Genomic DNA, 18,990 nt, shown 5'->3' with positions numbered 1-18,990 from the left:
GAAAACGGAGAGAAATATCTCTGAAAAGTGAAAATCTTGCGTCCATGAACTTTCAAATGTACGTGAGAGTACATTTCTACTCAAGATGGCGACATCCAATATAGCGGTTAGAAGAAGAAAAATATATAAAATCTTCGATTTCTCTCTATATGTACATATTTCTTTCAATCGCTTCATCATCCAAATTGGTTTTTAGAAGTTTTTTGGGTCGCTGATTGCGATTCTGTTATCAGACATGTCAAATTCAAGATGGCGGATCCAATATGGCAGTTAAAAATGTTTAACGTCAATTAAATTTACACAAAATCACTATATGTGAGTTTTTTGGAGTCTTTGATTACAAATCTGGAAACAGAATTGTTCATTTGTGAATAAAATAGTTAATATCACACAAATATCATCAACTTTAAAATTTATCTAAAATCAGGAAACCACTAATCTGGAAATAGATTTGTTTTCAGTTTTAAACAAATTTCTTCAATCTTTTCCAATAACTTTTCAGCAAATCAAAGATGCAACAAAGAAGATGATATTTTACAAAAAGTAATTAGCTTTACTTCAAATTCTTGACCACAGAATATTGATTTGGATTTGCAACCTTATCAGCGTTGTAGAAATTCTTTATCTGTGGTTCAAAATTGTCTTCTTTTCAACAACAAAGTCGTAGTTCCAAAGCAATCCCCATTGAAAAAATCAGATGAAAATACAAATGATTATCCACATATATGTGGATTCCTATAGATTTTAGATGGTTTTGTATAGATTCCATATGGATTCTTAACTTTAAAATTTATTTTGAAAGACAATTTCCAGTGATTTCACACATTTACATTTATTTTGTATTATGTAAAAAAATAAGAGTAGTAAGTGTAAAATAAAAAATATTACTTGGATTTATGAAACCTGAAAGCATTTTTCTTAAAAACACACGCACACGCACGCACGCACGCGCGCGCGCACACAATTGGCGCACACATTTTTACCTTTTTTTTAAAATAATTCTATTCAGATATCACATATTTTGTAGAGTTAGGCATTTTATTTAATCTACAAAACTAAGACTATTAACTTACTACAACATGTATCAAGAGGCACGATAGAGCCTCACGCCAAGTGTACGCGCAGCGAGGCCTCTTTTACGCGAAACGTCGTTTGCAAAAATCCGTAGTTATCGGATTCTCAATAACGACTGAATCGATGGATTTCTCAATAGGCTTAATGGATAGCTTGCATCCAATTTATATAATAAAAGTATTTTTATTTTTCCGCTACGTGACTTACGAGCGGAGATATCGCAATTAAAGTTTTTCGCTCAAGAATAAATCTGATTAAGAAACGTCGTCGTCATTATTATTGTCGTCGTCGTCGTCGTCGTCGCCCGGCCAAGTGGTAAGAATTTGTACTGTTGCTTTCCGCGCGATAGATGGCATATCACGAGTTGATTGACACTCACATATTGTTCGTGGTTCATCACTTGGGTGTGTTCAACAGAGCGGATCAACGAGTGCTCAGTAATTCTCTAATATGATTAGTTCTTGCCTTTAGTTCATCGTTTGATTTAGAAACAGAAACCAATCATACTAAAAAATCACAGCGGTCACTGATCTGCTCCATCTGATCTGCTAAACGCGTCCAATTAATTACCCACACAAAGCAAGGCACTTTTACGTGTACATGTGTTTACGTGATGTGATGTTAATTAACTACGCGTGTTTATTATACGTTTACGCATTTACAAGTTGACACGGACACGAGAAGTTACGTGTCATGATTGGCGGTCGCGTCCGCGCCGTCTGCGTGTTGAAGTAATTAACCGCGATGCATTTCTATGATGTGACAACAGTTTGAGATTAGTGATGTTTATTAGTAACGTTTTGACGTGCGCGAAATTAGTGGCGAGTTAGTTTTTATTTCATGCATAATTTGCATATTAGACCGTGGATTACATCGTCGAAGAGAATACGGCTGTGCCTAATTTGAAGAATTTAGTAAAATAGTAAAACATAATCAGATAAGTTGCACAAAATTTTTATTTTTTGTATGGAATAAGTATTCTGAGATAAGAGTAATACTTTGTGTTATGTTTTATTTTTAGTTATTGATTTAAATAAAAAAAAGAATAGAAAAAGGAAAGAGTGGACAAGTAAAATATCAAAGTTCGAAATTTACAGTGTGCCAGTGTATGTTGCTGTTGATAAGAATTCACTGCGGTTCATCCCCTTTTAAATTGAGTGAACTATCATGTAGAGAATTGGCAGGGCAATTCATATTGAAAGGTTTAAGGGTGAGAGAGAGGAAGGAAGGAAGGAAGGAAGAGAGAGAAGGAGGGAGGGAGGGGGAGGGGAGGGGGGAGATAGAAAGAGAGAGGGGGGCGGAAGGAGGGAGGGATTGATTGATTGATTGATTGATCTTTTATTAGCTTTCTCAGCTATTTTCAATACATATATATACAATTTTATGCTACATCATTAAAAACAAACTCTTTTAGCATTCGTTTAAACATTTCTAAACGATTACAATGTTTAACTTCGGGTGGTAATGCGTTATACATTAACACACCCTCATAAAATAAACTTTATTGCGCGCTTCTTGTTTTTCGAAATTCAATAACAATATCCCCTGTCTGCCTAGTTTCGCGTTCTTCCTTCTAAGTCTATTACTAAATTGCTCCGGCATCATATTATTTAAAATTTTAAAAATAAATATGCACGTGTTGTAATACAGCCTTTGTCTTATGGTCATAAATTGCAACGCTTGGTGCATACATTTAACTTTGGTACGTCTGTCACATTGCAATATGACTCTCATAGCTCTATTTTGCGCTTTTTGGAGCCTACTTAACTGTGTATCTCCCATATCTAATAGTAGCGTCGCACAATACTCAAAATGAGGTGCTACCCGAAGCTACCCTACAGATGGCAAAAAAAAACATTTTTCTTTCAAAATAGAGCTCGGAAATTGGCGAACCTTCCTGGCGAAATACGTGAAAACAAACGCATACCTTGACAGCCCCCCTTTGTGTATACAATCCTGAAATTTCCAATGATTACTCAGCCAATGTACAAAATTATTAACGTGATACCGCTGCCTATACACGATCATGACAATGTGTTCACAACAGCAAAAATTGCATATCCGACACTGGGTATCGATAAAGAAAATCACCACTACCTCGTGTTGAACGAACGCGAGCTAAGCACCCGTGTACAAGAACGTGATATCTACACGTGCAACCAAGGTTACCCCATATATCACGTGCCAGAAAACGCATCTTGCTAGGTGCAGACGTACGTAATATACGATGAAATATGCGAAATCCGACACCTCTCGACAAACAAAATAATCTGAATAACACTAGCAGAGCCAGATTATTTTTTACTGCCAAGGAACAAAACGTAACTATAACTTGCACCAATCGAGAAGAGAGGAAAATCACTCTAAATTAATCCGGGAAATTAACGTTGGACGCTGGATGCGTTTTAACCACAAAATTTGTTACGCTACAGATCACAAAACAAGCCATAGCGCAACATATCACTGCACACATGCTGAGCTACAACCTCTCGCAAAGAAAAAAGAAGTAAAATAAACACCGTGCCGGTAGTACAATTACGAAAGGTGATAAAGGACACCAAAGAACTAATAATGTTAAATCACAGCGTGAACGATATAACGCCTTACATGGACAATAATCTACTAGAAACAGTGGCATACTCGACAGGATCAGCAACACTGATTATCGTAATAATCATCATTAATATAATCATATTCTATAAGCGCAGAAAGCTTATATTTGTAAATAATTCGATATACGATGACGCGATATAACTATAAGCAAAGCAAAAGCTCAGTCCTTGCGCTTTCTTTTTATCAGAAGGGAAAAGAGTTGTGAGTGACACGATAAAAAGTGTCACTCACAACAATAAAAGGTGCCCGTAACACGCTGACGTAAGTTGGTCAGCTGCATCGGGCGTATTGCACCACGCAATCCGCCCAAAAATTAACGCAATGGCCTTAGGCAGCACTTGCTGTCTAAGCAAAAGATTGAACAACTGACCGATTTACGCGTTAGCGTAATCTCCTTCTTCTACAACAAAATTATCAAAATTATTGAGTACATAAGGCACCAAAAAAAGCGAGAGACGGATCAATTCAAGTTCAAAACACGACACTGCTTTGCGAGGTCGTGGATTGTAAATCTCTAGACGTGACACTCTGCCTTACGGAGTCGCGATCTAACCGAATATCGTATTCACTGTAAACGGAAAAAAACTATTACAAATACACGGTGTGAGTGACTCCATCCTTTCGCCGAATCATTGGCAGCAATCCTACAGTACTCCAGCAAATACAGGGTACAACAATACAGAATCATCCTGTATATCGCATAAATTCAGATTCTATTTGCAAATTCAAGATGTATTTAGAAATCAAAAAACACTATAAAAATTGTAATATAAAATATAATACGTCAAATCACAGTATTTGGATAGCGTTAAGTAATTCACATTCGTGGCTATAATCGCATAAAGCTATAATCACCGATAAAATAAATAATCACTTTACATTGTAAAGACCACAGAAAAATAAAGAAAACAACTTAAAAAACAGATAGAATTACACCAAAAAATTATTGCAGACTAGTAACAAAAAAAATAAAAATTCTCGAAGTAGCAGAAGAGAAAAAGCTCATCAATGGGGTGCGTCCAATTGAATACCCCAACAGATACGAGAGGCTCTTACGGAACCTATGCCTACAACCGACAGAGAACTACATCGTCGAAATTGAATCTTCGTGGCTACGACTGTGCCGAAGATATTATCGACCAAACTGATATTGATGCACACTGCAAGACACATATAGTCTGTTCTTTCTAGCTGCACTGTTGCACTGATGCAATAAGTTAGAATGAGAAAAAATATACTTGTCTTACTTTAACTTATTGCACCAGTGTAATAGTGTAGTTAAAAAGAACAGGCCAATAATCGCATGGTTACCAGGCGCAACTATTACCCGACGAATCCTGGAAAACCATTAGTGAATATTTTAAGTGTGACAAGACTGTAATGTACGTCCGACTAGCCAGGGAGTACCGCGAATGTATAGAAGTGTTCCTTAACAAAGAAGAGACAAACAATGAATCTGTTAATTTAAATATATTAAATTTTTTAAAGTTTAAATTAATAAAATTTAGCGGTAAAAAAAAGTGTGGATTAACCCGAGAGAAAACGTAAATATGTATGTATACGACTAGTAAGAATTGCGTAACAAATAATAAGTAGTGATCGTATAAAATTATAATAAGCAGTGAAAAAACATTATACTGTACAAAAACATTATGTGAAAATTTAACCTCCTCGTTTTCTTTCCGTTAAGGGAGAAGAATATTATGAGTGAAAAACACTCACACCAAAAATGTACCAAACGATAAAGGTGTCGAGAGACACCTCGCACGTGTAATACCATCCGGCCTTCACACCGGACGTTGCACGGGGCAACGCTGCCCGGCTGCTACTCAAAATCTACCGATTTTACAGAGGAATTTACTTAAGGAGGGCAAGTCATGTAACGCGCTGAAAATTGAGCAATCTTTTGGAATTTTGTTTGAGGAAATTATACAACCAATTCTTTTGAAATTTTCAGGGTATATTATTGTAATATTGAACTACTAAAAAAATATTTTTTGACAGAAAAATAATATGTATTTTATAAATAATAATAATGTAAATCTAATGCGTCGACGTTGAAGTCACTTGTCGGCGTGCAATGTAGCGCTGCTTGTATTCATTTGAAACAAAAAAACCAAATAGATTTCTTTTTTGTACGGTTTGCGTTATCGATTGAACTTATTGTTAAAGAAAATAATGCAAAATTGTAAAAATAGCGACACGTAGAAAAAAAAGTATTGATTTTTACGAAAAATTTTCGTGTTAATTATGCAATAAAAATAATTTATTTAAACAATACAATTACAAATAAAGGTTCAATTTATGAGAAAAGTATTTATCTAAATGTATGCACAAGGAGAACTCAATCGGATGAATAGTTTTTGAGTTATCTTGCACGCCAATTTTAAAAAAGTAGTTTGGAGAAAAACGCGTTTAAAGTTCGAGTAACAAAATCGTTAAAAAATCGTAATTTATTTTAACTTACCGCAGTTTTTTGCTAATCTGCGATTCCAGGGCCATAGAGCAGATCTTCCTGTTTTTCGAACATTATTCTAACACAGCCAGGTTAACATTTATTACAGAGGGATCGAAAGACTGAGTTTCCGACTCGTCTACATAAGTGCTCCGCCCAATTCGACCGTTCACTTTTCGACGAAAATAACATAGAAGGAACTCTCAAATCGGTTTCTACTATTTTTTTTCATATTCTACGGAAAATTTCCTATAAATTTAAGCAAGAAAAAAATAGCTAAAAAATTTCGATTTACATGATTTGCCTCCCTTAAACAGCATTTGTTTTGTAAGTAAGTGAACTGGTTCGTGGACTCGGGAGAAAAGCGGTGCACATAAGCACCGCAGAAAAAAAACGAACGATCTACTGTATGTCAAAATGTCAAATACCGATACGTGTCAATTTATTTTAACAGATTATTATACTTAATCATTTATTAAGTATAATAACCCGGGTTTAATATACTTCGTCATTCAAGAGGTAATATCACCTTGTAAATTTTTTTTGATAAATTTTTGGGGGGGTTTTAAATTATCTTTTAACTATCCAAGAATGATATCCAATTGATCATATGTGGAGAAAACATTTTTAAATAATCAAAAAAACAATTTTCTGAATAAAGTCATAATACCAAATTCGAGTTTGGTACGGTCGAGGTACTTTTAACTCTATATGACGAACATAATCGTGCTACTTCACAAGAAATTTTTTGTTGTGAAGCCCTATGAAGAAGTGAATAGTGATGAGTTGCTGACAAGTTGCTTGGACGGATTCAAATAAAAAGTTTACTTGTTTGAAGTACGGCTCCAAAAAGTATAGCTAGTGACAAAATTGTACTTAATACTGCCATACATCTTGCAGTTATAGTTTTCAACGATGGGTTTACTAGTATTATGCAAGTTATGAAAAAGTGACCTCCTTTTGGACACGGCTCGATTAGACACGCACAATTGGACACGTACAATTAGACATCGCATGATTTCACACCGCATTATTAGACATTGCACGATTAGAGACCGCACGATTGGACACCGCATTATTGGGCACAGTATTCTAGCAAAAAACATTAAGATATCATGACAGATTATCTAACCTTAGAAACATCTGGCAGAAAAAAGCATCACTCTGCCAGAAAAAAAATGTGAATTTCAAACCTCTATATACCATTTTTACGAGCATCTCGTTTTGCGTGGAAAGTCGCAAACCCATGTGGTGCAGAGAACGCTTCGCCACGCGCGCGCACAGGGAGGTGCAAGAGGGACTTTCAGTCTTCCTCCCGCACCTACTCCGTCCAAGTCACCAAGCCATGTAAATTGTATTAGAAATTTGCAAACACATGTAAATGTGTGTGTGTATGTGTGTGTCCAATCGTACGGCGTCCAATCGTGCGTGTCTAATCGTGCGGGTCCAATCAAGCCGTGTCCAATTGTTACGTATCCAAACGGGATACTCCCGCTATGAAGCAGTTGGGCATTATAATTGATCAAAATTGCTACAACTTCTGCTTAAAAACCGATACCACACGCCATCAAATCAAAGCGCTTCTTGACTGAGGAGGCTAAAAAAGGCAGGAGAAACCCAACATCGACAAGGAAAAATGAAGAGCAAGAGAATCTCAATCTGGAAGGCCAATTGTATGGTGCAGATTGCAGATTGAAAGAAAATCTAAAATTTCATCAAAATTCTAATACCTAAAACTTTAAACGTGTTTTTCTCAAAACTACATTTTTCTGGCCGTACTCCTAGCTCGCACAATTTTTATCCGATTTATTTAAAATTTTAACTCAAGCTTAAAAATGATGTTATTTAGTAAACTACATAGAATTTTTTCAATAAATTAAAATTTATCAATTTTATGAACGTTTTAGGTCAATTTTTTGTGAAAAAAAATGTTTTGTCACTGCTATTTTTACAAAAATCAATATTTTTTCAAAAAATCGTTCACTAGCTATTATCATGTGTTTTAACATTTTTTTTGTCTTAAATGCAAATCTAAAGCAAAAAATGGCAGTCATGGAAGTACTACAAAAAAATTAAAGTTACGCGCGAGTGCTGATGTACCACCATTTTGTTTCACGAACATAAATAAAAAATTTTTACACTTTAAGAGATGCACTATCATATATATAAAACCGATTTTCAACTTATTTATTCATTTTGAAATGAAAATTCGAGAAATTCATCCTTTATTTCAAGGTGCTCAGCATACAACAAACTCAGCATACGCATATAATAATTAAACATAAAGCCAAGCAAACTGGCATCGATACCGGGCTTAACATAATTCCAGACGCGTTAACAGAGATATTTGATAACGCAATACAAATTTTGGATAGCCGAGCGAACTCTCCAAACGAACGCGCGTTTCCGATACAGGGACCTGACTTCAGTTTACTAAACAACGTCACGACTGACAATATGAAGGCACGTTCACCAATACGGACAGACGTAGTGACACACTCTTCTCCACATGTGTCCCCCGCGTACTTCGGGAAGAACCCAAAGAAGAAGGACAAGAGCTTCATAATTCAAACGAACAAAGTGGAAATACATGTGTAACGCCACAAATAAATAGGCGACCGATACACCCCATGGAGAACATGATGCTCCATGATCTACTATTTGAAATTCGCAAACTTTGTTACCAATTCGAAAACCGGCACGAAGTAAACCCTCCATCGAGAGAAACGGCCAGAAATACGCGACGCCACACGTTAGATCTTTCGTATAGGCAATCGCCCAGAGACTTACGGCACTAGCGAGAATCCAACACGCAGTACCTAAGTTTAAAAAAAAAAATGATTCTCAAGATTAACGAAACTTCGAGAAATCACGTAAGTTTTTAAATGCAAACTCCTATGCTACGAAGAACATTCACCCGTCACACATGGGAGTTTATCCCGAAAACGTGGCCATAAGTCAGGGAATTATCAAAATTGCATAAAAATCGATAGGTTTATACTTTCGGGGTTACTGATTACGAATCCGGTGTGTAATTAAAAAAAACCAAAACGGTGGCCTCAATATGGCAGAGCAAATCATTAAAAATTCATCCAATCTAGTTACAAATTAATTTCTGTAAGTTGCTGAATATAAATCCGGTGTCTAATTTTCAAAAACAAAATGGCGACTTCAACATGGCGACCTCAATACAGTGGATTTTTTTTCCCGAAAACGTGGCCAAACTATAAAATGTACTTCGGTTTGCTTAAAAATTGGTATATTCACGTTCTTTGGGGTCATTGATTACGAATCTGATGTGTAAATTTCAATAAACAAAATGGCCAATGCAATATAATAAAAATGAAATAAAAAATTAATTTAACTTTGTAAAATGTTGAAATGTAAGATGTAAATTACAAATAAATTTTATTGATAATAGAACATTATATATTTGAGAAATAAATATAGGCATAACAATCCTATTAATAACGTTATATTAATATATAATAAAATAATATATAATAATACATATAATAATATATAATAAAATAAATAAAATTTAGAAAGCTCGTATTTATAAAAAGCACAAGCATAACGAAACGATTAAGCCAATAAACGAAAGAAATAGGGTGATACAATATAAATTATCATTTATTAATTACAAACATTTTAGAATCGAACGTTTCGACTTGCATAGTTTTCCTCAGCAAACGGAAAAAATAAGTAACATGAGATTAAAACATAATAATAGATATAAAGTAGATTAAAACAATGGGTTAACAATAAAATAATTCTTTTATAATTTGACACATAACAGTTTAAACAAAAATTCGGTTTGCAAGATTAAGCGGAACGTCGTGGATAATGTAACTTTTAAGTCAGTTAAAGAAATTTTTCTTCCAAAATTTTGAAATATTTTCCCGTTACTACAAATACGCGCTCTAAGACACTAATAAAAATTATAAAATGTTATTTATAGTAAAATATTATACATACCTCCAGAAGAAAAATATGTTTTGCCGAGTTTTGTTATCAGTGGTAACAAAAAAGTTATACACTTTACAATACTGCGATATTTCGCGATGAAATTTTGTTCGATATGTGATATGTCTGTGAAGCGCAACTTTGAACTAAAGTTCTAAGAAAGTTACGGAAAATAATGGCCAATTTCACGCAGAATTTATATCTTTATTTAGACCAAAAGTCAAAATTCAAGTTATTCAAAATTTATATTTTGACTTTTATCCACGTTTTCGGGAAAAAAACCCCACAGTGCGTCAGAAAAATACACATTACTTGACGCGATATTATACACAAAATTCAAGGGAAAAGCGATAATAGATTTCCACACCTGCAATATAGAGAATTTCGACCAGTTAAAAAGGGAAGTGAAGGAGGAATATTTAGGCAAACGCAGCACTGCCTACCTGCAGCTTGAGTTCAATTCTCGCAAACAGAAGAAAAACAAAACTGCGCAGAAATTCGAACGGAAAGTAGATAACCTCGCCATAGAGCTATACGAGTCCATGGAAGAAAGGAAACACCATACGACGGAGCAACAGAGAGTGATACTGCGGACTATCAAAGAGCAAGCTCTCTACAATTATAAAATAAGTTTACATAAAAAAATAAAGCTATTAGTTCGAACTCAACAGTATAAAAACATTACAAGAAGCCATCGCAGGAGCAATCGCACAAGAAAAGGTCAAGAAACTTAATGTGCAAGCTAACGGGCACAGAAAAGACTGATTCTCAGCAAAATAATCAAAACTCGACTCCCGACAATGCGAAAAATTTAGGAAAACCGGCTACAATGGACAAAAATGTCGCAACAGTTGACAATCGGTTTGAAATACCCAAACCGGAAGGACAATCTCGCGTAAATACATTGAACGTATACTGCGATTACTGTAAAATATCCGGACACGCCCGGAACAAATGCTGGATATTACACAAGCACTCTAAGAAAAAAGATGGCCTGAAGCAAGAGCCAAAAACAGTAAAAAAACGGAAACTAAAAATAGCAAACATAAAAATAAAAAAATTAAAATAAAATGCTCGGAATCAGTGAGTAGCAACAGCGACAAAAGCTCGAGCGACGACTCGAGTTCGGCGCACATGGCCGTTTATCAGATCACGCACGTAAAGCGTACAATGGACAGTGACACCGACTTAGACATGCTAGCACTGTAGTCCAGTCAAATTAGACAAAAAAAAAAGGTTTTGTCTGCCAAAGGTCGGGTAGTCGCAATTTTTTGATATGTTTTAAGGTTCGGTGTCCTAATGAAAACTTCAAGTTTTCGAACTCGGTGGGCCATGGGAACCGCAGCCATCTTGGAGAAATGACGAAAAAAAAACGTTTTTTCGCAATATGTCCTCACCAGTAGATCCTACGACAAAAATAGTTATATTCAATCTTATAGAGAAGAACATTTCCTACAACTTTTGTCTAAAACATTTTTTGTAACTAATAGATAACGAGCTGCAGCGGCGTAAAGTGAAACAGTTGAGTGAAAATTTAAAGAAAGCTACATTTTCAGTAGATTCCCATTAATGACCATTAATTACGTAATGACTATCAATGTGTTTTTACTTGTTTTTACATCACAACATGGCAAATCAAAAATAGCATCCAGTTTTAAAAATTATGACGGCTGACACTAAAGGAATTAATTATTGATCAATTGTACAGCAATTGATCAATAATTAATTCCTTTAATGTTAGCCGTCATAATTTTTAAAACTGGATGTTATTTTTGATTTGCCATATTATGGTGTGAAAACAAGTAAAAACACATTGATTCGGATTCAGCGACCCAAAAAACCAAGTTTTACTAAATTTGGTTAAAGATAAATAATTGGTTTCAAAGGTGCACCATATGGCTTCAGTGACACTGTGGGCCACACTTTTTTTCACGCCACATAGCGTCAGTAACACTGAAGGAGTTAATCAATGACTGTCATTAATATTTAATCATTTTTACGTATGATACAGTTTTAATGTAATTAATAGTCATTAATGGAAAGTCTACTGAAAATTTAGCTTTCTTTAAATTTTCACTAAACTGTTCAACTTTACGCCGCTGCAACTTGTTATCTATTAGATACAAAAAAATGTTTCAGACAAAAGTTGTAGGAAATGTTCTCTTCTATAAGATTGAATATAACTATTTTTGCGGCGGTTCCCATGGCCCACCGAGTTCGAAAACTTGAGGTTTTCATTAGGACACCGAACCTTAAAACATATCCAAAAATCGCGACCTTTTGCAGACAAAAAGCACAATTTGACTGGACTATTGCCAGTATGAGAGACCGAACGAGGAAGAATCAAATTTCTATTCAATACTGGCGCAAACAATTCGTTCATAAAACTAAAAACACTAAAGAATGACGCTATTATTCGTAAAGAAAAAAATCAAACTCACCGGCTTTACCAACCACTCGATTAGGAGCATACAAAAAACTCGTATACATATTCCAAACCAAGGCAAAAATATTAGACTCGGTATATGTAATACAAGATAATACGCCTGTAAAATACGGAATATTAGGCGCCGAGTTTATACACAAATATAAAGTAATGTGATTACGACCGAAAATAGTAAAAATCTGGAAGATAAGCTTTAAGCTCCACCTACATAAAAGAACAAGAAGCCTTCATTTGCGCACAGTACAATTGGACACGTTGCAATTACACACCGTGCTATTGGACACATAAAGTTGCACGCCGTTTGATTAGACACGTTGTATTTGCGCACATATGCTTTTAGACACAACACATTTTTGTAAAATTTTTAATGTGAAAAATTTAAATTTTACATGCACACATTCATGTAAAATTTGTTATTAACTTTGTTAACTAAACATTTATTACATTGAACAAGGTGCATGTGCGCACAGTTCTTTTGTGCACAGTTCGTTTGCACACAGTTATTTTGCGCACTGTTCTTTTGCGCACAGTCAAGCGGATCGCATCTAGATATTCATCAATTATGACTGTTGATACATCTAAAAGCCGGTATTCATAGTCGGATCTTATTTCAAGTTAGTCTCAAGTAATGCTTAAGATGTTAATACGGCTCTGTGATTGGCTAATGTCATCTTAACCCATTACTTCCCAAGCGGACATTTTATAGTCGATTGGTTTTCGGCTCAAAAAAGTGATGAGATCACATGAAAACTTAAAACAAAATATGCTCTTCTACGTAAAAAGAGTTGCTCTTTCAGATTCTGGAGTCAAAATTTCAAAATTTTTTATTGAAAATTAAATATGGCGGCTCAAAGTTGATATAAATTTTTTCATCGACTATTGATTTTTTATAGTAGAAAACTTCGAAAAATTTTGTCCATTGTTGTAAACAATTAAAGTGACGGAGTTTGTCTTTTTAAAGTATAAACTATAATTATTAATTGATTTTTTAAGTAGTTCAAGTAGTTCAAAATGGTGGATGCAGTATAACGTCTAAATACATGGAAATTATATTTTATTGTGATATATGTGAATGAGCAGTCATTTCTCACGTTTTCGAGGTCGCTGAGTACGAATCTTTGGTCAATTAGTCATTTTTCAAAATGGCGGATACAATATGGCGTCAGAATACACGAAAATTAGATTTTGTTGCGAACTATATGTATCATATTACATCCGCCTTTCAAAAGATATAAATCAAACTCAAGATTCGTATTCAGCGACCTCAAAAACATACAATCAGTACCCACGCACATAATTCACAGTAAAATATGATTTTCGTGTATTCTGATGCCATATTGTATCCGCTATTTTAAAAAATAAAAAACAGACCCAAAATTTGTTCTCAGCGGTCTCACAAATACATATAATAAGTACTCGAAGGCATAGTTTTTAATAAAGTATGATTTTTATGGCATATTGTATCCGACATTTTTAAAAATGAGTAATTGACCAAAGATTCGTACTCAGCGACCTCAAAAATGTGAAAAATGACTATTCACACACATATATCGGAATAAAATATAATTTCCATGTATTTGGACGCCATACTGCATCCACCATCTTGAACTACTTAAAAATATCAATTAATAATCATAGTTTATACTTTAAAGAAGCAAACTCCGTCACTTCAATCGTTTACAACAGTCATGGACAAAATTTTTCAAAGTTTTCTACTATAAAAAGTCAATAGTCGATGAAAAAATGTATATCAACTTTGAGCCGCCATATTTAATTTCCAATAAAAAATTTTGAAATTTTGACCCCGGAATCTGAAAGAGCAACTCTTTTTACGTAAAAGAGCATATTTTGTTTTAAGTTTTCATGTGATCTCATCACTTTTCTGAGCCGAAAACCAATCGACTATAAAATGTCCGCTTGGGAAGTAATGGGTTAAGACAGTCGTTTGTTGTGGGTGCATCACACTCACACAAGAAATGTCGCAAGCGATAAAAGGTGTCAAATAACACCTCGCGCGCGGACATCACCCGGCCTACATACCGGATGTCGCACCGGGCAATGCACACGGTTACTTAAGAAACAGCACTAAAAATCTCCTGATTTTGGGGTGGAATCTGCATAGCCAGCAATTGCTGGCTAAGCAAGTACGCTGACCGAAGGCCAGTGACCGCGGAAATACCTTCCCCGGTCATACGCCCAAAACTCGGTATATAAACACAGATGTAAAAACAACAAGCGGGGCTCAATCGAATAGCGAATAGCGACGAACGTATGTCGCACGACACGATACTTCGTCACGGGTACTTCAATACAAATCAGTGTAACTTAGTAAAAGAATATAAACTGTATTCAAAACCACTACTGGTTCATCTCTTATGAGACCTGACCCCGAGAAGTACGTCAGCGATCCCTAAAATACCGTGTCTCTGAATAAGAGGCACAACACCTTAAAATAATTTTAAATATAAGACCTGACTATGAATACCAGCTTAAGAAACGGCAACTCGTTTTGCGTGAAAAGTCGCAAACCTATGTGGTGCAAAGAATGCTTTGCGCGCGCGCACGCACGCACGCACGATGTACAAGAGGGACCTTCAGCCCTCCTCCCGCACCCATCCCGTCCAAGTCGCTAACTCATGTACATTGTAATACAATGTATGGTCGTGAACAAAAAGTTGTCTGACTTTTTGTGATAAGTTTTGAAACCTACCTAATCATGTGTATATATTTGTTATTACATTCTTACTTTATTAATATACATGATTCTTATGCATAATTTTGCTGCTCTAATAATGCGTCACCGCAAATACCTGTAATAAAAATGTAATAACATAAATATATACACATGATGAGGTGGGTTCCAAAACTTACCACAAAAAATCAGACAATCTTTTTGTCTACAATCATACATAAGTTAGCAAGAATATCTAGATACAATTCGCTTGACTGTGCGAAAAGGAACTGTGCAAAAAAACTGGGCGCAAAAAAACTGTGCGCAAATGCACTGTGTTCAATGTAACAAATGTTTAATTAACAAAGTTAATAACAAATTACACATGCATGTATGCGTGTTAAAAATTTTACAAAAATATGTTATGTCTAAAAGCAACTGTGTGCAAATGCAATGTGTCCAATAGTACGGTGTGCAATTGCAACGTGTCCAATTGTACTGTGTCATTAAACCGCTCCTTAAGGGAACCATGTTCCACGCAGCAAAACTATCGCACGTGTCATCACTAATCAAAATAAGATAAAAGTAGCACAACCCAAAGAAAAAAGTCCTCAAGCATTTATCGGTACCAGTATTTCAGAAAGTCTTCGAGTCTCAAATACCCTACAAGCATCTTGGACGCAAATACTAATATAATAGTACCGCACGTACACGTCTTAAAGAGATTCTGACCGGCAGAGTCACTGACAGGGACAACGTAATCCGAAAAGTCGGCTTTATGGGTGAAGAACTGCCGTCGCAAAAAGGACAAATAAGAAAGCCATTAAATGATGAGATCTATCGTAAACCTAGCAATAAAGAATTGTTGTGTCGGGAGTCGAATCGGAAGTTGTTTCCGTTGGAATAATGATGGTTCGTCCTGCCTTAAAGATTAGGACCCGAAGGGTGAAGGTTCGGCTCGTGATTACGAATGAATAACACTCTTACTTGTCCATCTCTCGAACTTTTATTCTTGACTCAGGCTTAATCAACTATTGCACACGACGGTATTATGTGTCACTCGCGATAAGGCGGTAAACCAACGTAGTTCAGGTGTGGTTAAGTTACTTTCCGCCCGGTCATTGCGCGTGTTAACATATGTAACCCGTTAACTCTCTAGCTTAGCGCGATTTTAGGGACCAGTAACCGGGTGCGTTGGGCAACTTCCGCGAGGCTGAGCGTTTCGACATTGGTACGCGGTAGCCTCGCGATTTACTTGTGCCGCGTAAGATCTTTATTTAGGTACATGCAGAACTACTTCGAGCTGTTTCGCATTGAATTTGGTGAGATCACGGAAATTAGCGGAAACTTTGTAACGGACCGTATTTCCTACGCGGACGGGATTTAACTCGCCGGGATCGGGTGTAGGAAAGGTCCCTGAGACAATAGACTCGATTTCGGTAAAATGAAATTAAATAATATATTTAAGTCTTGAGATCTATGTACAATATTTACAGATAAATATATAAAATGCGTCGGTTGAAAACAGCTGTTCCCGGTCGCGTGAATAGTTTGGTGGGAGTCGCGGTGTACGGCGACAAGCCGGCGGGCAATGCCCTAAGGCGCGAAGCGACGTTTCGCGATGCGGTGAGGCGAGCGGTGCGGCGGGCGGTAATTGCCGGAGCCTCGGGATCGGTGATGCGCGGTACGCGGCATGAAGCGCGGGGTATTTGCGCGGTGATTTTGATTTGCGTCTGGTGATCGAGAAAACGCCGGTCGATCTCGAGATCTCTCGAGGGAGACGGAGAACACACCACCCCCGTTGTGTTCAAGCCGGGTAATCAGGCATTTAAAGAATATCCGAAGCCGAGAACCCTCGGCGAAGGCGGAGTACGCTCTACCCTCTGTTACGAATGCAAAAACTAGGAGTTTGAATGCGTGCGGTACCGAGAGCTCTCGGTTAAGGCGGAGAACACTCTACCCTAATAGCCATGTCGCAGGAATCTTCTCTTGGTCGTACTCTGGTCGGGATCGGGATACCAGTGCACGGTCAGATCGAGAAGTGTCGCATCCTCCACCGGAGCGGCTTTTTATACCCGCTCGGGTGGAGGATCGGAGATCCTCGTGGATCTTCGAGTCTCCCCGCGCTCGCTCCCTTCTCGTGGAGGCTGGGAAAGCGCGGGGAAATACACGGAGCGGAGACGAGGATCGTCTCGACGCTTTTGTGCGGCGATTAGGACGGGCCGGTGCCCGTTTTCGCGGCCCGGCGGGTGTTCGACCGGACCGTGCGCGGTCGGTGATGCTGGCGAGCGGGAGGTTCGTTACAACTTCCGTGAGCACGGCGGATTCCAAAGACTTTGCGAACGATGACCTCTTTCGCACCGTCCTTCGTCACCTCCGTAGTTCGGGCTACAACAGAATATTTAAATGGCGATAAACTATCGCACGTACCCAAAATACAGAACAAGATAAACGTGTACAAACCGATAGTTTAAGTATCAAGGTTAGGCCTTACCGCTGACAGAAACACAAAAGCAGGAAGCAAAAAAGCAAATAAGCAAGATGCTTAAGCAAAAAATTATATTTCCTAGCATCTTTGCTGATAGTTACAAGAGAGGCAAAACGCGCCTCAAACCGAATACCCAGAAAATATTTGAAAGAAGAAAAAACCGAAACGAGAAAAATTAAGACAAAGGATGACGGAAACAAATTCCATAATAGAGCACACACAAAAAACAACCAAAAAGCTATCTACGACTATTACATTGTGACAAATATTATCCTTGTCTATTTTGCGTATAACTCCTATTTTTTAAGTTAAAAGAAATTTCCTGCGAGATATTGTATATTATATTTATTATTGAAATATAATATACCTCACCATCTGCAAGTTACTGTACAAACATACAATATTGTGACACCTCGTAACGGATAAGACAATGCGATACAATTATACGAAAACTCAGTTCCCTCGTTTTCTTTTTATCAAGGGGGAATGTTGTAAATGAGACACTAACACCGAAAAGATAAAAAAGATGTTAGTAACACACGTAAGTCAATCAGCTGAATCAGTCAGCATCAAGCGCAGGTGCCGCGAGGTACCGCGCAATCCGCCCGACATTAACACAATGCTCCTAAGATAACACATGCTGTCTAAACAGAACTTTGAACTACTGATCAAATTACGCATAATCTTCCCCTTTCACGACTAAATAACCAAAATTTACAAATATTTAAACCGCTAGAAGAAAGCGAGGAAACGGGTCAATTGAAAGCGTTACCACGACACTCTGCCTTGCAGGATCGTGGTCCGGCAAATAAGTATGTTATAACCATTCGATCGTGACACTCTGTTTTGCGGGGTCGCGATCCAACATTGTAATTAAAATCTTGCAAGCAAAAGCAATAAATCAAGATAGCAAAACTCTACAAGTGCGATACAAGTGCCTTCGACCTTTCATCGGATCCCTGGCAGCAATCCCTTCAGTACTTCCAGACTCCGGGAGTATAACAAAGTTTTGAAGTTGTAACGGTGCACCCCATAGAATGCACCGAAATGTCAAACAACGACATGTCGTCCGTTGTAACGACGAGAGAGCTCCAGCCTAAACATACACATAGTAAATCACACGCTCACACAAGGCGAGCGTGGGGAGATAGGCCGCACAATAGCTGACAAGCCGCGCACGCGCTCTACGACCACCGATACACGCGCCCGTCGATCACCAAATAAATCCGAAAATCGACGGAATATCGCAACACGAAAACAATACCCGATTTGCCAGA

General features: G+C 37.0%; 1 protein-coding gene across 8 annotated transcripts in view; it reads right to left on the bottom strand.

The window, feature by feature from the left end:
- The window catches only part of LOC105839170 (probable ATP-dependent RNA helicase DDX56), an 82,712-nt gene that overhangs the window by 7,866 nt on the left and 55,856 nt on the right, over positions 1-18,990 (bottom strand). The window lies entirely within an intron of this gene.

Source organism: Monomorium pharaonis, chromosome 6 (genome assembly GCF_013373865.1).
Source record: "Monomorium pharaonis isolate MP-MQ-018 chromosome 6, ASM1337386v2, whole genome shotgun sequence".
Taxonomy (NCBI): Eukaryota; Metazoa; Arthropoda; class Insecta; order Hymenoptera; family Formicidae; genus Monomorium; species Monomorium pharaonis.
Note: the sequence above shows the minus strand (reverse complement) of the source record. Positions and strands in the feature narration are given on the sequence as shown.